Source organism: Cornus florida, unplaced genomic scaffold (genome assembly GCF_030987335.1).
Source record: "Cornus florida cultivar Cherokee Brave unplaced genomic scaffold, ASM3098733v1 CherokeeBrave_3.0.0_Hap2_Chr02, whole genome shotgun sequence".
Classification (NCBI taxonomy): domain Eukaryota; kingdom Viridiplantae; phylum Streptophyta; class Magnoliopsida; order Cornales; family Cornaceae; genus Cornus; species Cornus florida.
This window is the reverse complement of record NW_026775572.1, coordinates 25,636,071-25,663,848: the sequence shown is the minus strand read 5'-3', so window position 1 is coordinate 25,663,848 and position 27,778 is coordinate 25,636,071. Positions and strand designations below refer to the sequence as shown.

Below are 27,778 nucleotides of genomic sequence, written 5' to 3'. Positions count from 1 at the left end.
TCCTTGAACTTTTTGGCTTCCAGAAGGGTGATCTGCCAATAAAATACCTTGGAGTCCCTTTTATAACTACCATGCTGAAGGCCATTGATTGTAGGGTTTTGATTGACAAAATAACCTCAAGAATCAGCCAATGGACAAGCAAAAATCTTTCCTTTGCAGGTAGACTTCAACTAATCAAGGCTGTGCTTTTCTCAACACAGATGTATTGGAGTTCAAAATTTGTTCTTCCAATGAGCATCATTAATGAATTGGAGGGCATTTTTAGATCCTTTTTATGGACTGGTCCAGCTCTTAAAAAGATTAGTGGGAAGGTTATTTGGGAGAAATGTTGTCTTCCTAAGAGGTTAGGGGGTCTTAGGCTACCTAACCTAGCTTTTTGGAATGAAACTGCCATCATGAAACACTTTTGGAGAATTAACAGTTCAAAAGAAATGTTTTGGGTACAATGGATTGAAACCTACTTACTTAAAGGAAGAAGTATTTGGGAGGTGAAGATACCTAGGCAGTGCTCTTGAAGCTGGAGGAAGATTCTGAGCTTCAGAGAGAAAATCAAGCCTCTTATCAAACTACAAATTGGTGATAGAGGAATCACTAATTTTTGGTTTGATAATTGGTGCCATCTTAGTCCCCTACACCTCCTTGTTTATCCTCAACAAATAAATGAATCAAGACATGACAGCAAGACAAAGCTTCACTCATTCATCACAGCCTCCACATGGTCTTTCCCAAATGCTGTAACTGTGATACTTCCTCAATTGCAGTGTGTAATACCCATAATTTAAAAAAGGATAGGTTTGGAATTTATTTTATTGTTTAAATTATATTTTTATTTATTTAATTATGAATTGGTTTGTTTTAATTGAAAATTTATTTAACTTTCATTATGAGTTTATTGGGTTTTATGTTTATACCTTGTTTTAGTTTAATTGTTTTCATGGTTGTGGTTTGATTGCATTTAGTTATTTTTTTTTAATTAGGATTAAATGCTTTACTTGATTTAATTTAACTGTTTAATTGATTTAATCTAATTTAATAAAATGGTTTGGTTAATTTAATTTAAGTGGTAATTATTTTAATTTAATTGTATTTTTAAATAGGGTTTTGTTTTAAAAGTCAGTTGTTGCCGACGTAGGTTTTATTAGGTTTCTTTGGGTCGGTGAGGATTTTTAGGAGGGTTGGAATTAATCTAGGGTTTAGTAAAACCCTATAAATATATGTGAGATGTCTGTATAGGGTTTTAGAAAACAAACAAAACCCTATTCACGTCTCTAGAGATAGAGAAGCAACAGAGTAGTTTTGCAGTGGGAATCGTCGGAAAGCTTTAGAGACGGCGTAGAGATTTTGAACAAAGATCTCAAAGGCAAGTTCTAACCTTACTCTCTCCCTTATACTCGTGTTCTTTGCATATTAAATTGGTTCCAGGTTTATTATATGATTTTAAAACAAAAATAGATAGGCTATCTGTTACTAGGACGCAAACTGTTAATCGTAGGTTTGGTTTGATAAACTGTTAAAGCTTGGAACTGATCTTGCATTGTGCTTGGTTAAATCCGTATTAGTAAAGATAATCAAGGCTTAAACCAACATTAGAATTTACTGGGAATTACTTAGAAATTTCTGGAAATCAAAACGGTGATCTGTAGAAGGGTTAAACGTAGCCGGAAAAGAGAACACGAGGCAGAGGAGGGGGAGAGCCGGCTCTCCCTTGATGGGAGCCGGCTCTCCTTGAGGTGGAGGCGGCTCCTAGGCAATTGGAGGCGGCTCCAAGGCTATTGGAGGCGGCTCCAATATTTGGGGAGCCAGCTCTACTTTTATTTTCCAGTTTTTACTACGTTCTGTTTGTGGTGTCTTCAGTTTTCAGTAAAGTGGCTTCTTGGGGGTTGATTTTCTAAGTTTTTCTAAATAGAATTATGACTGTAATGGATGGTTTAGCAATGGTTTAGAGTAGGATTAAAGTCTCCAAGAACAGAATAATACAGAATTGAACTCAGAGCATTAAATATTAAAAGTCTGTGGAAGTATTTCTGTGTGTCTTACAGAGATGTATGAATTTGGTGAATTCTCTGTGTACTTCCTGTTTAAGGGATAGTGTTGATTGAATAGGGAATTAAAATATTTCTTGAAGCACATTGGAATCTAATTTAGACACTTAAGAACTCTAAGTACGAAGAACAGAGAAGAAACACTTAAAGTTTGCAAAGAGACGGCTCATAGAAGCAAAGAGCAGGCTCTTTGCCACCAAAGAGCAGGCTCTAAGCAAAGAAAGAGCAGGCTCTTTCAGTTAAAAGAGCAGGCTCTTTCACGGGCTTCCAATTTTGCTTATTTTGCGACCAATTTGGCTACGGAACTCGGATTTTGGATTTTTCAGAAGCTGTAGGAAGCTATACTTGGGTGTTTTGAGATGTTCTAAGTCTAATTAACACTTGTGAGAGTGGATTAAAGTTTAATAAACCAATATGTGTTTATAGCTTAAACATTAGTAAGCATCGACGGAAGTTGTTCATTATAGTGCAGAGAAATTATAATTTTACTGAACTTAATTTATATTCTCTGTGGATGGAAAATGGATTATTATGATGCTATTAATAGTGACAAGCATGATAATTAATATAGTTAAGTTTATTGTACTTGTCATGGATTCGTGGACGAGAATGATGAATTATCTGCATGCTCAGAAATATGATAATTTATAATGGAGATATGGGATGAATATGATAACCTATATATTTATTTTATATTCATCATGGTATTAATTGATATGTCTTATGATTTTGGGTTATCAATTACTGGAGTAAACATGTTAGTCTATATCTCTATTTATGCTTATTACGGCTCAGTTGCTATGTGCATTGTTTATGTTTGATATCAACTGTTGGATGGATTGGTTTGTATGTACCGGTATGGGACGGTGACATACTAGGTTTGGACAGCACAAGTTGCTAAGTCCTACCTATTTGGAATGAGGGTACGGGTTATTAAATAAATCCTCCTTATATGTATGTAAGTCGGTGCGGTTGATTACACCGAACGACTTAATGGATTTCTTGTGGATGGATGGAATTGGAGTTTAAATATATTTTTACGGTACCGTGACATGAGCTTGAGTCTCAGAGTCAACGGTTAGGATGCGTATATGTAGTTGGATGTGTAGCTGACTGTGGGGATTGAGGTATACCCTGTTTAGGCTTAGGTACTCATACCCACTCAGGTGCGATTTGTGTGATGCCTTCTATTCAGGTTGAGACCCTCTTCATAGTCTAGTGAGAGTCCAGTAGTGTGGATATATATTTATGTATGGACTATTAGTTATTGTTGAACTATTTAGTATGTACATGCGTATCGGGTCTCTGCTTGGATTGCAGTATGATAGAACTTATTCGTGGGCCTGACCCACTCCTATTTTACAGGTGTACGTCAGTTCCATGCTTGAGCTTGTTCGTACTGAGCAGAGACGGTCACTCATTCTTCCGACGATGTAGGATCTCTTTCCAGATGTTCGACTTGGATTTTATCTTCAGTTTTACTTTGATTCAGTTTGGGATTTTTATATTAGGGGTCCACTAGAGATGGATTCCCGAGTTGTTAAAAGATTGGAGATTTTGGATTGTAGGATTTTAAGTTATTAATATTTTAAGGTTTTTATATTGAGGATTTCTTTTGTAGTTTCTTTCCGCTTATTCTTTTATTTCTTAAATCATTTTTGTAATCTATGTTCGTTTAAAATACTTTAATTGTTTGGTACTCATTGGTTTTGTGCTCGGACTTGATCTCCCGTGGCTCTAGAATCGAGGGGTATCACACAGTGCTACTTCTCTCTTCCAATCCCCAACCATCACAGAAAAGACAAGTTCATCTGCTGCCCTTCCCCCTCAGGTAGTTTCTCAATTGCCTCAACTCTGAAACACCAATTTCACCAAATACCCTCCCTACCTTAGACAAATTGGATATGGTCCAAACCTTCAATCCCAATGCATACTTTCACTCTTTGGGTGGCAATTCAGAATAAACTTCCAACACTAAACAGGAGATGCACTGCCCATATCAATGTCACATTATGTCCTCTCTGCTCCAAAGAACCAGATATAATCCCATGATCATCTATTTTTCAAGTGCACATTTTCCAAACCTTAATGGACATTTATTCAAATGCGTTGTGGGTTCTATATAATTCCCTCCACCTTGAATGATTTGATAGCTTGGGTATCTTATCACTGGAATGACGACCATGGTTTCTACAGTAACTCCATTTCAAAAATGTGTCTTGCTTCTCTGGTCTACAACATTTGGATTGAACATAACTGTTCGGATCTTCAATAAGAAGTCCCTATCTGCCAATTCAATTCTCCATTTTACATTACAAGCAGTAAGATCCAAACTTCTTTCTTCCAATTTCTCGAACACAACCATCCCTCGCAGAGTTGCAGATGAATGGGAGCTACCTGATACCACATTTCGGCCACCACGGAAGCCACCAGATGTAATGACCCGAACTCGAGGGTCCGAATCGCTAACCAGGTCCTTATCTGAACCTGAGGTCAACTAAGGACACTACCGTCCTTTCCTACGTCAATACATAATATACGTGTCATTCCAGGGTTTTAAAAAAAATAGTAATAGTAATAATAATAAAAAGATATCATAGATACAAAATATGTCAAAACAATCCACTAACCCATCGAACCCTGTGGAGGAGCGTCGTCCGCCACTTCCCTTCCGTATCCTAAAAAATGTTAATAATAAAGAGGTGAGCATAAGCTCAGTAGGAAGTGTCTAAGACACACTTCTTATGACCCCGTGAATTCACATAAGGAATAGAGTACTAGTAAGTGGGGTCATGCCTCGGGGAAAACAAGCAAAACAACGATAATACCAACAATGCATACTCAAGTCATCTAACCACCAATTGTACAATGTATGCCAATGCAATGCCATGCCATGCAATGTCGCTTCCTATTTTCGAAATGGCACTGTTTCAATTCTTCAAACCGTTAGTACAATCCGACCCAAGGCACCTCCAAGGCGTTACGAGGGAGGGGTTGGCTAGCTTTTCCCGACCACATAGCACCTCCATGGCGTCGTCTGGGTTTAGGTAGCTCAATCACACTAGAGTCTCTCTCTAGCCCCCCCTCTAGATCACACTAGCACCACGAACCACTAGGCGCCTCCTAGGCGTCCGGGTTTTCACAACACTTTTCAAAAACTTTTCCCTAAAAACAATTTCATTTGTTTTTAAAACAAACTTTTCCTTTTCTAATTTCCTAATGATAAAGCATGAACTATACAAATCCTTCAATGTCATGACAATATAGAAATTTCATACATTTCATCCACATCATTCCAGCATGCTTAAAATATGAATTCCTACACGATATCACATTCTCATACTTTCTAAATCATGGCATTTTACATATTTTCAATTAGCAAATCCAACAACTTAAATAGATAAAGCATAAAATATAATAATTCATTTTCATAATTACTACATTACTTTTCATAGCAATTTGAAAACATAGGCATATAATACATCAACACTAAGCATGCTTATTCACCACAAAAGGTTTAATCATATTTCTAAGCTCACTTAACACCTAGCATGCCTTTATCACTTAAATACCAACAACCACAACAAACATAATCAAGAAAAAAAATTAAATTTAAGCATGCTTAGAGTCTAATTAAAGGAAAACTTCACAAGAAATCCAAGAAATTGTATATTAGAGCACCCCTACCTCAAAATGATGAAAACCCCTAATTTGAACCCTAGATTTCGAATTTCCTAGGGTGCCCCAAATGATAAATTGCTTACAGCCATGCGTAGATCTCGCTGAGCTCTCCGTTTTGCCGTAAACGGCACCAAAAATCTCTTAACGGTTGGGGATTAATCAAAACTTAAAATTTGAGAAAAAAAAAAAAAAAAAAATAGAAGAAGAAAGAAAGAAGAAGAAGAAGAGAATGAGAAGGCTTACGGGAGAAGGAGAGAAAAAGATGAAATGAGGCCTAAAACATGGCCTCTTGGCCACATAAAAAAAATTAGTGGAAGGTCCCACCACCAAAAACCTTTTTCGTTTGACTTTTCTTTTCTTTTTAAAATTTACTATCACACGCATATTGTAACACCCCCACATTTTCCACGCATAAGTTGATCAGGCTTATACATGAAAAACGAGGGATATCAAAAACAATTGGCAATATACAAGCATGGAATACAAAATGATGATAATAAAAGAATTTAGACCGGAAAGGAACACTAAATAATACAACATCCATCCATCCTTTATTTAAATACAGTACTCCATTACAACTTGGAAATCCTATGTCAAGGATCCCTAAATATAAACCTGAGAGTTCAACGTCAAAAGTAAATAAAACTGAAACTGAAGTAATACATAAAACTTCTACCCTGCACTGGATCGTAAGAGTAGATGAGTTCGGATGATGGTCCCACACTGCTAACCTCAGCCTTGAAACGGATACTGACCGTATCCTGAAATAACAACAATGGTGGGTCAACCCCACGAGCAAGTCCTCTCTACTATGACCCAAATCAGAGAATCAAATAAATTAATCATTATGAATCGGTTGAGTACTATATCTGTATACATCCTACGGGAACCATCCGATGTATAACATGACCTCAACCAGAATAGACGGTGATCACTTAGACTCACACTAGGTGGTCAAGTGTCGCCTTTCCCTACCCGGGAAATCAGCTATTATACATGGTGCACGGTACTGACCACACAGACTATAACGAACTACACAGTGATAACACCTCGCAAAGTACTGATGAATATACTGAGCATATAAATTAGGCAACACATGCCAACAATATTAATAAATATACCGAGAATGTCAATTTAGGCAACACATGCCAATAATATTAAACCACATACCCCGACAGCCACACATCTGTCTATCGCAACGAATGCATAAGGTATAAATGAGTCTAAACTTATTAGTCAGCTCACATGGTTCTATATGGCAACACATCCATATAATATAAATGCGACATAATAAACAGTCCATTTATTCCCTGAAATGCACACAGCATAATGATCATGGTTTATATATCAATTAACAGTATAAACATCCCATAAGATATCATGGATAATTTATCTGACTACAACCATGGCCTTTTTTAATTTATCAGTAATGGTTGATACCATTTAATAAGATAATAATACTATTTATATTTAACAATGTCGTTAAATAAATCACATTAGTATCTGTACTGTGAACGAGCCAATAAATGCTTAGAAAAGATTAATCGGCCATAAGAATAAGTAACGGGTATTAAAATAATAATTTCGTGGCCCGTTAAACCCGTAAATACCAACTCAGTACCTAAAAATCCAAGTTTCAGGTTCTGGAATTTACAAAACAGGCCCTAGGGGTATTCTGGTAATTTCCAGCAGCTGTAGGGACCCCACACGCGCCCTCACGCGCCTCCCAGAGCCTCCCCACGCGCAGCCCAACCTTCCCCACTCTCCCACGCGCCTCCACGCGCGTCTGGCATTAGCCACGCGCTCCCACGCGCGTCTGGAGAGTCCCACGCGCGCGCACGCGCTGCCACGCGCGCGTTGATGGCTTCCTGCTGACGTGGCGTCCTCCGGTTGGTTGGCTGCATCACCTTTCCTACATGCGCGTCACACCGGATCATCTCACCCTATCTTCCCTCCATCCAACGCCCACAGATCCGGGTGTACCGCGGTATCATGGACCGCGATGCACCGGATCAATCAGACTCCACTAATGGCCAGGATGCGCGCGTACACCCTCCTATGGTGCGCCGCGTCGCACCGGATCACTCCGGTCGTCTCCCCCACTGCCGGCGACCGGAAAACTCGCCGGAAGGTCGCCGGAATTTGCAGAAAATGCTCGGAAAAATCTAGAAAATTCTAGAAAAATCCCTAAAGTCTTATTTAATTATTTTTAGCCATTATTAATTTCATAGGACATTAAATAAATATATACCATCCTATATAATTAAAATTCCATTAATTTAATAAAATAAAATTAATTATTTATTAACCTCCTAACCTTGGCTCTATGCATAAACATAAGCTAAACAATTAATTTATTAATTCAAAGGGGAAAAGTAGATAATAACTTGCTTTTTTGGATTTAAAATAAATCCGCCGGTCTGCGCGTAGTCGGGTAAAATTGCCTACACCGGTCCAAGCTTCTTTCTCTTTCTCTTTTCCTTTCACTCTTATAAAATAGCTCACTAGAATGTTTAAGCTTTCTAACTTAAGTAAGTTGCCTTTAGAGTAAGTTGGCTACTAATATATATATACAAACTTATATAATATATATAATACAAATATCTAATTTATAATAACTTCTCACCCATTTCTCATATTCCTACCTATATGGCTTTAAGACAATGCTATCTTTAATCAAGATATTTGATCCACCATTCTACCATAGTAAATGAAATTCTATCCTAGTATTTAATTTTTCATCATTACCTTGATTTAATACTAATATTATTATTACTAATATTATTATTAATAAAACTTTTATAATTATTATTATTTATATTATTATTATTATTATTATTATTAAACTAATATAATTATTATTATTACAAAATACTACATTATATCATCATAATACTATATAACACAAATATAATACTTTACTTAACTAATAATGATTAATATAAGCATAACCAACAAATAAAATTATTAATAAGAATACATGCATAATTACATGAACAAATTTACTTATTTTAACATACACAATTAATTTACATGCACAAGTAAATGAACTTTAAATAAAATTAATTAACCTAACACAAAATAAATTTAAATACATTCTTTAAAATTACGGGGTATTACATTCTCCCCCCCTAATAAAGGAATTTCGTCCCCGAAATTCACTACATACCTGTCTTAAAAAGTTCTGGATACTTGGTACGGATAATATCTTCCCGTTCCCAAGTAGACTCTGTAGCACTATGATGGCTCCACTGTACACGTACTAATGGAATAGTCTTCGTGCGCAGTATCTGATTCCTACGATCGAGAATACAGTAAGGTTGTTCCAAATAGGTTGCATCGGGTTGCAACTCAATCTTACCCACATCAATGTGTTGGTATCGATCTTCATCCCGTAGAAATTTTCGCAGCATAGATACATGAAAAACATTATGTACCCTATGAAGATTATCTGGTAGAGCCAGACGATAAGCTACTGCCCCAATCCGATCTGTAATCATAAAAGGACCCAAAAAACGAGGCGATAACTTACCCTTTGACCCAAACCGCATTACTCCCTTCATAGGAGAAACCTTAAGCAAAACCTGATCACCAACCTTAAACTCCAAAGCACGAGTTCGACGGTCAGCATAACTTTTCTGTCTGCTTTGAGCTGTACGCATCCGATCCCTAATGATAGCGATCTTTTCTGACGTGTCCTTAATAAATTCAGGACCCAGAAAGCTGTTCTCACCAACTCCAAGCCAACAGACAGGAGACCTACACGGTCTACCGTACAAAGCCTCAAATGGTGCCATACCAATAGTTTTCTGATAACTATTGTTATAAGCAAACTCTGAAAGCGGCAAATATTCCTCCCAATTGCCCTTAAAATCAAGAACACATGCCCGCAACATGTCTTCTAAAATCTGATTAACTCGCTCAGTCTGTCCATCTGTTTGAGGATGATAAGCAGTGCTAAGATAAAGTTCTGTACCCAAAGCCTGCTGAAAGCTCCTCCAAAATCCCGATACAAACTTCGGATCTCTATCTGATACGATGGACAATGGTACTCCATGAAGTTTCACCATTTCTGCAATATACAGCTTAGCATACTGTTCTGACGTAAAGTTTGAACGAACAGGCAGAAAGTGAGCGGACTTGGTCAATCTATCAACAATGACCCAAATAGAGTTGTGATTATGCTGTGAAGTAAGTAATCCCTCTATAAAGTCCATGGAAATACTTTCCCATTTCCACTCTGGTATGGGAAGTGGCTGTAACGATCCTGGCGGTCTCTGATGATCAATCTTAATCATCTGACAGGTGCTACATTTAGAGACAAAGATAGCTATATCTTTTTTCATGCCGGCCCACCAAAACTGGCGTTTCATGTCCTGATACATCTTGTCTCCCCCTGGATGTACAGAGAACTGAGAAGTGTGTGTCTCTCTCATCACAACATTTCTCAAATTATCAGCTGAAGGCACAATTAAACGTCCCGTGTACCTCAATCCTCCATCAGTCCCTATAGAATAAAAAGGAACATCTCCGGAGGCTAACTCCGAAACCCGATCAATACACTGTTGATCTGAGAGTTGCGCTTGAATGACCTGATGAATGGTAGAAGGAGTTACTACCACACATGCCATAAAAGCGTCTGCTAACTCATCAACCGTCTTCAAAGCATCCCACTCTGTTGTAAACAAAGCTGAAAGGCTGACATAGGGTCGGCGACTGAGTGCGTCTGCTACAACATTCGCCTTCCCTGGATGATACTGTATAGAGAAGTGATAGTCTTTCACGAATTCCAACCATCTGCGCTGTCTCATATTCAGTTCCCTCTGTGTGAACAAATACTGTAGACTCTTATGATCGCTAAACAATCGAAAAGTCTCCCCCAAAAGATAATGTCTCCAAATACGCAAGGCAAAAACCACTGCGGCGAGCTCTAGGTCGTGAGTCGGGTAATTAAGCTCATGAGGCTTAAGCTTCCTAGACCCATAAGAAACTGGTTGCTCGTCTTGCATCAACACACAACCCAAACCCTTCAGAGAAGCGTCGGTAAATACTAAATACTCGATTCCACTCTGAGGTGTGGCTAAGACAGGTGCAGAAGTTAACTTACTCTTCAATTCAGCAAAAGCAGCCTGACAAGAATCATCCCATACAAATGGTACATTCTTCTTAGTCAGTTGAGTAAGTGGACCCGCAATTTTGGAAAATCCCTGGATGAACCTGCGATAATACCCCGCCAATCCCAGAAAACTGCGAATCTCTGTCGGTGAGGTAGGCTGTCCCCACTCCATAACGGCCGCAACCTTGGCTGGATCTACTGCTAACCCTTCTTCTGACACTACATGACCCAGAAATTTGACCTCTTTCTGCCAAAATTCACACTTCTCAAACTTCGCAAACAACTGATGTTCTCGAAGTGTCTGCAATACTGTGCGTAAATGTCTGGCATGGTCCTTCTCCGACTTAGAGTAAACCAGAATATCATCAATGAAAACAATGACAAACTGATCTAAGTATTCTCTGAATACTCTATTCATCAAGTCCATAAAGACAGCTGGAGCGTTCGTTAAACCGAAAGGCATAACACGAAACTCATAAGATCCGTACCTTGTGAGGAATGCTGTCTTTGGAACATCTTGTTCTCTGACTCGTAGCTGATGATAACCAGACCTCAAATCGATCTTTGAGAAGTAAGTAGCTCCCTTCAACTGATCAAACAGGTCATCAATTCTGGGCAACGGGTACTTGTTGCGAATAGTGACCTTGTTCAGTTCTCTGTAATCAATACAAAGACGAAGAGATCCATCCTTTTTCTTTACAAACAGTACTGGTGCTCCCCATGGTGAAGTACTCCTACGAATAAATCCCTGGCTGAGCAGCTGCTGAATTTGATCCTTCAACTCTCGCATCTCTACTGGTGCCATTCTGTACGGCGCCTTAGCAATAGGCGTAGTGCCTGGAGCTAAATCAATAACGAAGTCTATCTCTCGACTCGGTGGCAAGCCTGGAATTTCCTGGAATACATCCTGGAATTCCTGTACTACCGGGATGTTGTCAAGAGATACCGCAGTCGCTTCCTGTGAGTCCTCCTCAAGAACGAATAAATAAGTGCTAGGCCCTCTATCAGGTTGTGGTACAACAAGAAGATACATCTCCTGTCCTGGTATAGAAAATACAATAGACTTTTCGTAACAGTTAACCTGAGCATGGTACTGAGATAACCAGTCCATCCCAAGTATAACATCATACGAATGCATATCTAACACTAACAAATTTGCAAGAAATCGAAGTCGGCCCATATCTATAAGGATATCACCGCTACACTCTCGTAAAACTGCGCCAACTCCCAATGGTGTATAAATATTAAGAGGTTGGTCACATAACTGAGTCGTCATACCAGATAAGATAATAAAAGATCTAGACACAAAAGAATGTGATGCACCAGTGTCAAACAGTATACGAGCAGTTCTACCATGTATAGAAAACATACCCTCAATAGCCTGAGGAGCCTGCGCATTATGTGGCATGAAGTTATAAACTCTGCCATGATGCAACTGCTGTGGAGGTTGTCCCAGAGGAAATGGTGGTGCTGGAAGTGCCGGAAAATTCTGAACTTGCCCACGTGGCATCGGTGGGGCCGGTAGAGGTAACGGCTGATTTGGTCTCGGCTGCCCATACTGTCCCTGCTTAGCTTTGGGACACATCTTGGCCGGATGCCCAATCTCTCTACAGTGATAACAACGTCCTGTAAAAGGACCTGCCTGCCTTCTCTGTTGATTTCCCGACCACTGTTCCTGTCCGATCTGAGGTACCCCACCTTGTCTACCCTGATTAGGGACTCCATCCCTTTGCACATCTGGGTTTCCTTTGTTTTTCTTCCAAGGTTGATGTCCTTGGAATCTGCCCCGATCATTGGACCTGGCACCACTGCTGCTTCCTTTCTCCACTGTCTGGTAGTCTCGGTTAGTCCGCTTATCTCCCTTGGACTTCCGGTAATCACTCCTCATCTGGCAGTGCTGTAAGGCGGCATTAACCACCTGGATATAAGTCGTATATGCAGGACTACCAATGATCACCACTTTAATCGGCCATATCAACCCCTTCACAAAGCGGTCTCGCTTCTTTTCTTCCGTATTGACCTCCTCTGGTGCAAATAATGACAAATTAATGAACTTCTGTTCATACTCGGCCACAGTCATATCTTCCTGTTGCAGATCCAGAAATTCGGTCTTCATCGCTGATCTTACTGACATAGGAAAATACTTGTCGTCAAAGCGAGTCTGAAATTCAGCATAAGTCACTCTGGTCCTCTCATCGACAGTAGTAATAGACTCCCACCATTGCAATGCATTGCCTATCAGCATAAACGTAGCCAGCATCTGTTTCTGCACCTCGGTACAGATTACCATCCGAAGATGACGCTCGCTCTCCTGTTTCCACTGATATGCTAACAGGACATCTGTGGACCCTGCAAATGTCAGTGGATTTCCCCGGATGAACGAGTGACGAACTTTGTCCCATGACATTGGCTGTGCCACTGGTTCAGGAACAGGTACTATCGGAGGAGGTTGCTGGTTTCGTAGAGCAGATGCAACTCCTGCTGTCACAGCTCGTGCAATGATATCAGCAACTTGAGGAGAAAATTCCTGATTCTCATTTTGAGTTGGGGAAATACTGCGATGACGGTTCGCATTCCTTGTCCCACGCCGAGACATCCTTCCTTTAAATTCAGAAAAATCTAACGTCAGTACATTATCATGGACCGACTAAAAGAATACAAAGAACCCTAAGACTTAGGCTCTAATTATCAGAATACACAACGCGGAAGTATAGTAATCACAGATCCCTAAGACACTCGAACCTGGAAGGCTCTGATACCAACTGTAACACCCCCACATTTTCCACGCATAAGTTGATCAGGCTTATACATGAAAAACGAGGGATATCAAAAACAATTGGCAATATACAAGCATGGAATACAAAATGATGATAATAAAAGAATTTAGACCGGAAAGGAACACTAAATAATACAACATCCATCCATCCTTTATTTAAATACAGTACTCCATTACAACTTGGAAATCCTATGTCAAGGATCCCTAAATATAAACCTGAGAGTTCAACGTCAAAAGTAAATAAAACTGAAACTGAAGTAATACATAAAACTTCTACCCTGCACTGGATCGTAAGAGTAGATGAGTTCGGATGATGGTCCCACACTGCTAACCTCAGCCTTGAAACGGATACTGACCGTATCCTGAAATAACAACAATGGTGGGTCAACCCCACGAGCAAGTCCTCTCTACTATGACCCAAATCAGAGAATCAAATAAATTAATCATTATGAATCGGTTGAGTACTATATCTGTATACATCCTACGGGAACCATCCGATGTATAACATGACCTCAACCAGAATAGACGGTGATCACTTAGACTCACACTAGGTGGTCAAGTGTCGCCTTTCCCTACCCGGGAAATCAGCTATTATACATGGTGCACGGTACTGACCACACAGACTATAACGAACTACACAGTGATAACACCTCGCAAAGTACTGATGAATATACTGAGCATATAAATTAGGCAACACATGCCAACAATATTAATAAATATACCGAGAATGTCAATTTAGGCAACACATGCCAATAATATTAAACCACATACCCCGACAGCCACACATCTGTCTATCGCAACGAATGCATAAGGTATAAATGAGTCTAAACTTATTAGTCAGCTCACATGGTTCTATATGGCAACACATCCATATAATATAAATGCGACATAATAAACAGTCCATTTATTCCCTGAAATGCACACAGCATAATGATCATGGTTTATATATCAATTAACAGTATAAACATCCCATAAGATATCATGGATAATTTATCTGACTACAACCATGGCCTTTTTTAATTTATCAGTAATGGTTGATACCATTTAATAAGATAATAATACTATTTATATTTAACAATGTCGTTAAATAAATCACATTAGTATCTGTACTGTGAACGAGCCAATAAATGCTTAGAAAAGATTAATCGGCCATAAGAATAAGTAACGGGTATTAAAATAATAATTTCGTGGCCCGTTAAACCCGTAAATACCAACTCAGTACCTAAAAATCCAAGTTTCAGGTTCTGGAATTTACAAAACAGGCCCTAGGGGTATTCTGGTAATTTCCAGCAGCTGTAGGGACCCCACACGCGCCCTCACGCGCCTCCCAGAGCCTCCCCACGCGCAGCCCAACCTTCCCCACTCTCCCACGCGCCTCCACGCGTGTCTGGCATTAGCCACGCGCTCCCACGCGCGTCTGGAGAGTCCCACGCGCGCGTTGATGGCTTCCTGCTGACGTGGCGTCCTCCGGTTGGTTGGCTGCATCACCTTTCCTACATGCGCGTCACACCGGATCATCTCACCCTATCTTCCCTCCATCCAACGCCCACAGATCCGGGTGTACCGCGGTATCATGGACCGCGATGCACCGGATCAATCAGACTCCACTAATGGCCAGGATGCGCGCGTACACCCTCCTATGGTGCGCCGCGTCGCACCGGATCACTCCGGTCGTCTCCCCCACTGCCGGCGACCGGAAAACTAGCCGGAAGGTCGCCGGAATTTGCAGAAAATGCTCGGAAAAATCTAGAAAATTCTAGAAAAATCCCTAAAGTCTTATTTAATTATTTTTAGCCATTATTAATTTCATAGGACATTAAATAAATATATACCATCCTATATAATTAAAATTCCATTAATTTAATAAAATAAAATTAATTATTTATTAACCTCCTAACCTTGGCTCTATGCATAAACATAAGCTAAACAATTAATTTATTAATTCAAAAGGGAAAAGTAGATAATAACTTGCCTTTTTGGATTTAAAATAAATCCGCCGGTCTGCGCGTAGTCGGGTAAAATTGCCTACACCGGTCCAAGCTTCTTTCTCTTTCTCTTTTCCTTTCACTCTTATAAAATAGCTCACTAGAACGTTTAAGCTTTCTAACTTAAGTAAGTTGCCTTTAGAGTAAGTTGGCTACTAATATATATATACAAACTTATATAATATATATAATACAAATATCTAATTTATAATAACTTCTCACCCATTTCTCATATTCCTACCTATATGGCTTTAAGACAATGCTATCTTTAATCAAGATATTTGATCCACCATTCTACCATAGTAAATGAAATTCTATCCTAGTATTTAATTTTTCATCATTACCTTGATTTAATACTAATATTATTATTACTAATATTATTATTAATAAAACTTTTATAATTATTATTATTTATATTATTATTATTATTATTATTATTAAACTAATATAATTATTATTATTACAAAATACTACATTATATCATCATAATACTATATAACACAAATATAATACTTTACTTAACTAATAATGATTAATATAAGCATAACCAACAAATAAAATTATTAATAAGAATACATGCATAATTACATGAACAAATTTACTTATTTTAACATACACAATTAATTTACATGCACAAGTAAATGAACTTTAAATAAAATTAATTAACCTAACACAAAATAAATTTAAATACATTCTTTAAAATTACGGGGTATTACACATATATATATAAATATATAAAAAATCACAAACATTACGATCTACCCTCCTTAAAAGATTTCGTCCTCGAAATCTATCCTTCTTAAAGAAGGAGGCCCACAACCACACCCCTTCCCGAGAACACCTCACAAAACCCCAAAACCATAAACTTACCAACTTTATTGCCTTTGACACTGGACGTCACCAGGCAATCACACACTACTGCCACAAAACACAATGCTCACCACCCTATGAGGGTACTCATTACTCACGACATCAGAGCACGAGACCAACTAGGCCCTACACCCGACTCTCAACGGACATCAGTCCACTTTATACTACTATGCAAGACTCCAAAGCCCGAAAAAAGAACGGTCACTAGACCACCGAACATGACAACATCCAATCTCAACTCCCCCCTAAAAGAACACATAAAACCCCAGACAAAGAACCCCGTCCATTTCACAATCAAGTTTAACTATAATATACATATCTCTGTCAAACCAAACACTCACTACCTAACACTTAACTACACCATTGCATACCCGTACAACGACTACCAACCACACCAAGTGGCAATCACTAAACTTATCATCCTCAAGATGACTAAAGAATGAATTTCCCAACGACTACATAATCATGAATCCCCATAACAATAAAACAAATTATCCTGTACCTAGGTCACTAATCCTTAAAACAAAATCTTCAATAATTAATGATCGAATCGCAAACCCTATACCAAACACTTGGTACAACCTAACACACTTCGTCACCCAAAACAAATCATCCGAATCCACACTGTCACATAGACACAACGCATAATACCGTGCTCTCACTATCCCTAACAAATTAAAACAATCATTGACCTTTGACCCGACATCGTGCTATGAGGCTCTGATTTAGGAGAAATGGTTGGCTAGGCCATTTTCATCATCGATCCGGTCTCAACACAGATGTCGTTCCTGTCCTTAGGTCCAAACATCAAACACACTCTCACACAGTCCATAAGACAACTATGAGATTCATTTGCTATCAGTCCATCGTTCTATGTAACCACAACGGCTAAACAGTCACATACTTACTCTAAAAATACTAATCATGCTTTAATCATACAACCCTGACAAGCTAGTAATAACACAGCACCAAACGTCACAATCATCGACTAGCGTAAAAACTCTCTAATGATCTCATAGGCCCCATACCAGGTAGACGACTACATAACATCATTCGGTTCAATTCTTACTTCTTCAAAACACACAATACAACTGTCTCATGCCTAAAACCTCAAAATCAAAATCAATCATTCTCATTATTCCTCAACGGAATCCCACATTTACTTTCTTTAATCACGTAGTTCTAAGGCGACATTGACACTTGTTCTCAAGACATTGCTCGAATTAAACGCCTGTTAAACATTCGATTACATGACGCACATCACATCACCTAACCATCCTCGAACTTACAGTTCACGACACACCCCTAGCCATCACCGCTAGTACCATACACTAGAAACACACAATCCTTATTCGGCAACTCGTGCTTCACACATCACTAGTCAAGACCACTCTCAGAACAAACACCTCCAAAACCAAAGACCCCACCTCCCTCCGTGGGAGTGAGTCGACTCTTACAACCAAACCTTAACTGGTGAACTCTAACAGCGTAACAAACCACACATACGTCCGTCCATCCCCTGACGTGTATAACTCCTAAATGGAGAACAAGAATTACGACAAATGACATCCTTGTCAGAACTAAAACAAACGGAAAGGGTAACAAACCTCGCTCTCATAAGAGATTGACGACTCGCACTTGAATGCACCCGACACCTTGTCATATGCTACACACCAACTATCTAACCATGAACACCCAATCTCACATGAGATGAACTAAACTCCTTACACACAAAGAGAAGAACCAAATGGATACCCGTACAGAACTACGAACTCAATTCTAGGAGACCTTGCCATTAACGGATCATCATACACTATCAACACAAAAACCTCACATGCAATAACCCGCAACGCCCATGCTAACCAAAACCAATCAGATCCCTACCACCTATTCCTCGAGTACTAAGATACAACTCACGACACAACCATCAGACAAGAGCATCAATGCTTACAACATACCAACATTATAAACGATCACAACCCATTGGACACTGCATCCCGTCACTCCCAAATTGATAACCCCTATGCCATAAAATGAAATTTTACCACCTGTTACATCATTACCTTCCCAAACGATACTGCCTAGATCACCATGCCCACCCGACTCGTGACCTCAGTCACAACAACCCACTAACTCGTCAAAAAAAAAAAAAAAAAGGTGCCTATCTGGTAACATCGCCTCTCTGGCTCTAAAGACTAAGCCAATCACAATCCCTTCAACTGGCACATAATCCCATCACGTACCTGACAACATACAACAACAACTCATACTCCCCAATCCACCCTCTGATCATACCTCAGACCATTCTGTTCATCAATACTAAACATCACACCATAACACTTCTACTACCATCATCCTCGAATGACAAATAAAACATCTCATCAAACCAGATCACCAAGTCGCTACCAAGCAATTCAACCTATGACATCATCATAACGAAAGAATAAACATTAATCTCGATACCTTCTATAACAGCCACTACTTGCCACTAGAAAAGAATCTCTATACGACAATACCATTCCGCTAAATCCCAACGGAAAAATGAGTGCAAAAATCAGAATGTTCAACATCCAAATGTCTCCTTAAACCATCTACAACACAATCATTCATTAACACTTAATCGACTACTCCGACCATTCTTCCTAAGACAATTTACGTGCCTAAGTAAGATAACTTCACAGCATTGGTTCAACATCATTACCTCTTCTCTTCACCATTCCTCAGAACACTCTTGATCTTGACAAAAGTCAAATAAGGCTAGCAACTAGACCTACGGGATTACCCTCGTCCCAATCATTCCAATCATCAGTCTATCTCCTTGAATCCTTAAACAACAAGCACTACCTCTTCATACCCCATACGCAGCGTAAAGTTCAACTCCAGTCCACAACTTACAATTTCTAAAACACAGTTCATTTGGTAACACAGTACCTACAATCTATCACTTCATCTGCAACCACCAAACATACCGATAACCACATAATACCTGCCTTATCGTCTAATCCTACACTATACAGCTAAAATTGTACACTATACACCACATTGAGACTCTCTCGACAACCATGACAACCTATAACTCCCCTCATCCACCGAGCCATGCAATCAACTTACCGAGAGTCAATTACCCATCACACTCCTATAGCTATCCGAAATGGGAATCACTCCTTAACTAACTAGTCTCTACAACAGACTTTTACAACCTACGAAATAAATCACATCAAACAGTCGATCACCCAACACTAGCATGACTCCAGTCAATGCCTACGTCACACCAGACCTACTGAATCAAACAATCCCTTTAACAACCATGACCAACATGCTTCCTCAGACTGTACCAGAATACTCGAAATACACGTCTACAACTCATAGACTACATTCGTGACTCAAATAACCTCTGTTACACCTACCACGACCGGTTCGAAAAGAACCTCCGCACCTAACCGTGACCCAAGTCACAAACACTAACCTCCTAAGGTCATACATTTCTCCCTCGAAATCTTCACTCGCACACCTGACCTCCACGGTCACAGGAACCCATCTACCTATGTATGAAACTCGCACACAACAAAGACACCATGTCATGAAATATGAACCCGTTCTAAAGTCACGCTCTAAGTACCACACAAAATGCAACAAAAAAATCAAAATGACTACACACTGAATAACTCAATCCACGAGCCAGAAGTCCAAGCCACTCGTTCGATAAGAACTGACACCCAACAACCCTGGAGTAACTGGGCTCCTTGCCTACTCAGGTCAAAACTCACAAAATTAACCCATGCTCGACCGTATATACACATAAGAATATAGGTATATATACAAGACATACATATATATATACATAATAACAGGGACATAAACCTTGACACGACTATGATACTCCCAGATTTTCGAATACGGGATTGGCCAGGCCCACACCCGAACGCCCGGGGATATCAAAACAAATCGGAAATAAACAAACACAAAGTATAAAAGAATAAATAATTTGCTGAAAGAAAACTAAAAGAATAATCCAATAATAAAACCTCTTAATAAATTTTCATTAATAATAAAATCATTTTGATACAATAAATCCTCCATTAATACAACTCGGGAATCCATACTGTGTAGATCCCTAAAAACCAATCTGAACAAGTGACAGCAATAACTGTCTACAACTGAAGAACAAAGCATAAAAGAATCCTATGTAGAATCGGAAGAATGAAGTAGACTGATTCCTGCTCAGCACGAACAACCTCTACTCCTGACGAACACCTGAATAATGGTGGCTCAGGCACACAAACAAGTTCTACTCTACTATAGTCCAAGCAGAGATTCGAAACACGTATACATCCTAGTCAATCCAATAATAACTAGTAATCTGTATATATATATAAATACACACTAAAGGAACCTCACTAAACTATAAGATTATCTCAACCTGAATAGTAGCAACATGCAAAACGCACATATAGTGGGCATGAGTAACTAGACCTACTAGAGCACACAACTACACTATATCTAACTACACATCCCTAGCGATATACGCGCCCTAACCACTGATCTTGAGACTCAAGCTCATATCATGGCACCATAATTATATACATAAAATCCAGAAACCATCCTATCCAGTATAAATTAATCCTGTATAAGTAATCCTTTATAAGTTATTCAACTTGTTCAGCTGACCTGACTTGAATATAAATACGATTTAGCATTTTAGTTAATCCATTCCCTTATACAAAATAGGTAGAACTTAACTGATAAGTTAATCCGTCCATAAAGTGCCACCATCCCATACTGGTGCACTACATCCACACAATCCAATAATCGATGTAACAAATACAATAATACATCAATTAATCCAACAATTAATATAATAATGGAATATCATACTATCACAAAATAAGAATAACTTAATACTTCTTTAAGCTTCCTACATCTTATATCTTACATAAACTGAATCTTACACATGCTGATATTTTATTATACAGTCAAGTAAGCATTCTCCATATAAAATTCATGCTACACATTTAATCTTAATTGCTAGAACAAAATAAAGATTAAATCTATTCATTCCTCCAAGAATTTAAATAGCATACATTGTTGCATTTAAGTTTGTTTAAAATTTATTTAAACTCATTCTTAGTCCTTATTTAATGCTTATGACCCTTCAAAAGTAATTGAGATTAATTTAAACGCTTTTACGTAAATTCTCAAGGTAAGGCTCAAGCTTTTGTCCTAATTGCTCGAACTTCCTGTCTGTTGCTCATGCTTTACATCCCAGGATCGAGCTTTACATCCAAAGCTCGAGCTTTTCTTTTCAGGCTCAAGCTTCCTAACCATAGCTCGAGCTTTTCTCCAGTAGCTTAAGCTTTACTTTTCAGGCTCGAGCCTTACATCTATGGCTCGAGTTTTGCCTCCAAGGCTCGAGCACTGTAACAACGGACTGAGTATTGTTACACGAATTTGCCCAGAATTTCTATTGTGATCTCAATCTTTATTGTTTAAGGATTCCTAGGTATGTTTCTAAGTTCCATCAATCCACAGATATGAAAATACATCATTTAAACATGTAAAAATTCATAAAGGAAACCAGATGAAATCCATGAATTTAACAATTCATACAACAAGAACAAATATGAACCAAATTCATAAAATCTATGTTCTAATCCAATTAAACATATATAATTATTTAATTTTAATGTTTAAGCATCTTGAAATTTTCTAGGCATGTATAGAAACACGAATCAAAGGGAAAGAGATAGAAGAAAAACATGCATTAAACTTTCGGATCGAAAGTTAAATTTCTTCTTCCTTAATTTTCTTCTCTAAAGATTGTTCTCATCCTTCCTTCCTTTTCCTCTTCTCTTTAACTCTCTCTCTCTAAAATATATTACGTGATATATTTTAACCCCCTTTTACAACTAATAGTTATATATTTATAGGTTAAATAATAACCCTATTCCTTCTCCCAATCCAAATCAACGTAATAAAGAAAATAAAAATAAAAATAAAATATTGAAAAGGTCACTTAAAATATATTACATTTATAATTTAAGTACATTCTTATTAAATAAATAAAATATATACATCAAATTATTTATTAACAAATTATTTAATAACACTTAGGTTACCATAATATTAAAAGGTAATTTAAAATATGATACATTTAAAATCTATGTATACTCTTATTATATAAATATAAAATATATAAATTCAATTAAATATTAATACTAAAGTTACCATAAAAGTAATTAATAAATTACTTTCCCTTTTATATATGTACGTGCATATATATCTATATATATACATATATAACTATCCATGCGTAATTATCCATATCCAACAAACCTCTTATCCAAGTAGTCCATGAGACCTAATTGATTGGCCCATTATTACTAACCATAACCATAAAATAAAATAAAACATTTAATCAAACACATCATTTAATTACATAATCAAATTAAACAAATAATATATCATTTAAGCACATAATCAAATTAACAAATAATACAAATAACACATAGCCAAATAACCAATTAATTAAGAAACGCTTAATTCAATTAAACACATAAGCAATTAGTCAAATAATCAATTTAAACAATTAAAAATGCAATAAAAACAAATTAATAAATACCGAGACTATCCTTTTAAAAGGATATTACAACGACCGTATCCTATCACATAAGTTTTAAACAATGAGTATATATGCGAAATTAAACATCCCGTCCATCCCCATCATCATTTCCTATAATACCCACTTACACAACCTGTGCTCAACTGTCCATCACATTACCATGCACCACTTACATGTCATAACCCATACTCACTACTTACCATCATATCACGTATAATATGTTTTCAATCATTATCACATAAATATTCCACATACGTGGCCATGTAACACATATTTTTAACATCTAATCATGTAAGTATGTGAACACTAATCAAAAAAGTATATTTTTCAAAACCGTAAACATATAAGCAAGTAACAAGTAGGCGTGCTGCTCAAAACAATAAACACTTTAAAAGGCAATACTTCGAAATCAATTGAAGTCCCACTTAGGTCAACCCTACCCGTCGTCCTTAGGTTTTCGAATGTAAAGCACTTATATCAAATTGTAACAACCCGAACCCGAGGGTCCGAATCGTTAACCGGGTTTTTATCTGAACCCGAGGTCAACTGAGGAAACTACCATCCTTTCTTACGTCAATACATAATATACGCGTTACCCTGGGGGTTTTAAAAAATAGTAATAGCAATAATAATAATAAGAGATCATAGTTACAAAATATGTTAAAACAGTCCACTAACCCATCGAACCCTGTGGAGGAGTGTAGTCCGCCACTTCCCTTCCATATCCTGAAAAATGTTAATAATAAATGGGTGAGCATAAGCTCAGTAGGAAATGTCTAAGACACACTTCTTATGACCCCATGAATTCACATAAGGAATAGAATACAAGTAAGTGGGGTCATGTCTTGGGAAAAATAAGCAAAACAACGATAATACCAACAATCGTCTAACCAGCAAATGTACAATGTATGCCAATGCAATGCCATGTCATGCAATGTAGCTCCCCATTTCTGAAATGACACCGTTTCAATTCTCTAAATCGTTAGTGCAATCTGACCCAAGGCACCTCTAAGGCGTCACGAGAGAGGGGTTGGCTAGCTTTTCCCGACCACATGGCACCTCCATGGCGTCGTCTGGGTCTAGGTAGCTCAACCACACTAGAATCTCTCTCTAGCCCACCTCTAGATCACACTAACACCATGAACCATTAGGCGCCTCCTAGGCATCCAGGTTTTCACAACACTTTTCAAAAACTTTTTTCCAAAAATAATTTTATTTGTTTTTAAAACAAACTTTTTCCTTTCTACTTTCTCAATGATAAAGCATGAACTATGCAAATCCTTCAATGTCATGACAATATAGAAATTTCCTACATTTCATCCACATCATTCAAGCATGCTTAAAATATGAATTCCTACACGATATCATATTTTCATACTTTCTAAATCATGACATTTTACATACTTTCAATTAACAAATCCAACAACTTAAATAGATAAAGTATAAAATATAATTATTCATTTTCATAATTACTACATCACTTTTCATAGCAATTTGAAAATATAGGCATATAATACATCAACACTAAGCATGCTTATTCACCACAAAAGGTTTAATCATACTTCTAAGCTCACTTAACACCTAGCATGCCTTTATCACTTAGATACTAACAAGCACAACAAACATAATCAAGAAAAAATTAAATTTAAGTATGCTTAGAGTCTAATTAAAGGAAAACTTCACAAGAAATTCAAGATATTGTATATTAGAACACCTCTACCTCAAAATGATGAAAACTCCCAATTTGAACTCTAGATTTCAAACTTCCTACGGTGCACCAAATGATAAATTGCTTACACCCATGCGTAGATCTCGCTGAGTTCTCCGTTTTGTTGCAAACGGCACCAAAAATCTCCTAACGGTTGGGAATTAATCAAAACTTGAAATTTGAGAAGAAAGAAAAAAAGAAAAAAAAAAAAAGAAGAGAAGGAGAAGGAGGCGGCCTACGGGAGAGGAAGAGAAAAAGAAGAAATGAGGCCAAAAACATAGCCTCTTGACCACATAAAAAAAAAATAGTGATAGGTCTCACCACCAAAAACCATTTTCCTTTTACTTTTCTTTTCTTTTTAAAATTTACCATCACACACACACACACACATATATATATATATAAGTATATAAAAAATCACAAACATTACACCAGACGTCACTATACATTGACAGCCGTCGACGGATGCTGGAGTCATCCTCCATGATCACTGGATTTGAGGACTTCAGTAACAAATATATAATTGTTTTGGTTCTTTAAGCCCTGTAGGCCTTTTAGCCTTGTAGGCCTTTGGGCTAAGTTTGGGCCCTTTTTGGTTGTTTAGCTTTCGGCTTACTATCGTTTGGCCTGTGTATGGACACTTGTTAATATTTATAAATTGACTTGAATTTTTCTAAAAGAAAAAAAAAAAAAAAAAAAAAAAAAAAAAACTATATAAATTGTGGTGTTCTGGACCTCTTAAAAAATAATTTTATTAGTTGTTTTTTATTTAAATCAGTGGATAAAATTTTACTACTAATTCTAGAGCCGAGAACTTCTTGCACACCATAAGAATTAAGGTAAAAATGATGATGAGCAACTTAGAATATAATATATATATATATATATATATATATATATATATATAATGATTTCTTGCTCATGAATAAGTAAGAACTTCATTCGCATCATTGGCCACTGGATGTCAAAAATATAATTACAGAAAATACATAGCAGTCCACTTCACTTCTAATAATTTGGATGAATTTCTAACAAGAGATTATTTCCAATTCTAAATATATGTTTAGTTTACAATTTTGTTTTGCTTACATCAGCAATGATATAAGCATTATGAAGGACATTTCATAGTTACTTATATGACCGTTAACAGTAACGAAGGTACTAACTCTGACAAGGGATTGAGAAGTTATTACATTGGAACATTTGTGTTAGAAATGTGCAAGTTTTTATTTAAAAATAATAATAATAATAATCAATTTTTTACTTACGTGCTCAATAATAATTAGTTGAAACCATCTAATAATTTTTCTAACGATTGTCATAATGGTTTTGAAAAAATTTCATCCAACAATGATTTGAACAAACCTCAGAGTGTGAGAATAATTTACCCTATCTTTTTCGTTCCTAAATTGAGGTTCATTTGATACAAATTACAATTCAACGAAAAAAATCCCTCTATATAAATTTGACCTCATTGTATGAATTTCTAGATCGGTCCTGAGAGCGTTGGGGTGTTGATGTTTGAAAATCTTCAATTTTCATGGCCAACGAATTCTGACTCAATATAAAGTTAAGCATCGAAAAAGTTTACATAAGATTACATGGGCAGAAGCTATGTCCTTTGTCAAATTGCCAACTTAAACTGCATTAACTTACTTTTGACCACTGCAGGAGAAGTGAAGACGAGGATTCTAGCTCTTTGATGGCGGACACTGTCCAGCAAGGAAAGGAACGTCCACCAATGTTCCAACAATGTTCTCTCCAAAAGTTACTGAGTCTCTTTTAGAAGCAGCCTGTCTCTTGATATAACCTAAACCAAAATGCTCCGATCCCATCTCTTTCTTCTAGATGCATAGCTCGTTAGTTTCCCAACCTGTACGAGTATTAAAAAAATTGTTCAATTTTTCTTGCCCCGCAAGTTACAAAGAGGAAATTACGATAAAAAGTAATAATGTCTTGTTAAAAAAATATATGAAATTAAAATTATAGGAATTAAGCTTTAATAGTTAAGCCATGTTATAGCATAGCATATAGTTCACAAGGTCTGATACAGCATTCTGAGGATTTCAGAGAGGGTAATGTTTGCGCTAAAGGCCATGAATGAAAGTTAACTTGCATTCTTATATTTTAATTCATATACATATCCCCAACATTCTGCCCTATAAAATATCCCCAGTAAGCATTACAATGAAAACTACAGCACTCACATAGATGCAGTAAAAAAATAGCCATCCGAAGACAATTTTAAGACAATCTTGCAACTTATAGAATACAAGGGTTGTCAAGCAATAGCATTCATGCACTACCATACACACACAATGAACTTATTGCTCTAATAGTTAAGCCAAGTAAGCGAGGAAACTATCATTCAACTTGTAAAAGCCCAAACTTCTGTTTGGTTACGGAGAAAATTGGGGGCAATAATAAGAGGAAAACAACATTGTCAGCCATAATTTCAATCTATATTTCCAGGATAAGAAAGTAGTCACCGCAAATCAACCAAAAATTTCGTATGATTTCCTTCAGTTTCTAAGAAACCAAACGGAGTATAAACAAAAATTTCAGAAGAACACAGACCTCAGGAGTGGACTTCATGCATTTGCTGCTTCAGCGACGTATCGAGCTTTGACTTCACCGCAAAACATTTATAGACCTTGACGGGGGCGAGAAGAGGCACCGGCCGCCGGAAAACTGGCTTGAATGGGGAAAGAGGAGCTTTGCTGATAGAGAGAAAATTTTGTTCAGATTTTCATGGTAGAAGGGAGAAATTAAGGAAAGAGGTGCTGGGAGTTTTGGGTTTGGTCTTGCTTCTCTCTCTTTGTGATTTAGAGAGAAATTTAGGATGGGATTTGGCTATTGATGGGGATGGACGACGGCCGACTAACGACAAACCGATCCGGAATAGTTACACCGGTGAGTTGAGTTGACTCGGGATTTGGATCCGTCGACTCAGCCGGCCCTACTTGAGGCAACTCGGTTAC

At 37.6% G+C, this 27,778-nt stretch overlaps 1 long non-coding RNA gene across 2 annotated transcripts in view; it reads right to left on the bottom strand.

Annotated features, from left to right (window-relative positions):
• The window catches only part of LOC132286278 (uncharacterized), a 32,406-nt gene extending 4,628 nt beyond the window's left edge, over window positions 1-27,778 (bottom strand). For both annotated transcript variants that reach the window (XR_009472743.1, XR_009472744.1), the window contains exons 1-3: window positions 27,375-27,778; window positions 26,454-26,670; window positions 23,768-23,815 (exon numbers count right to left, since the gene is read on the bottom strand). This is a non-coding gene — a long non-coding RNA (uncharacterized LOC132286278). The remainder of the gene's footprint in view (window positions 1-23,767; window positions 23,816-26,453; window positions 26,671-27,374) is intronic.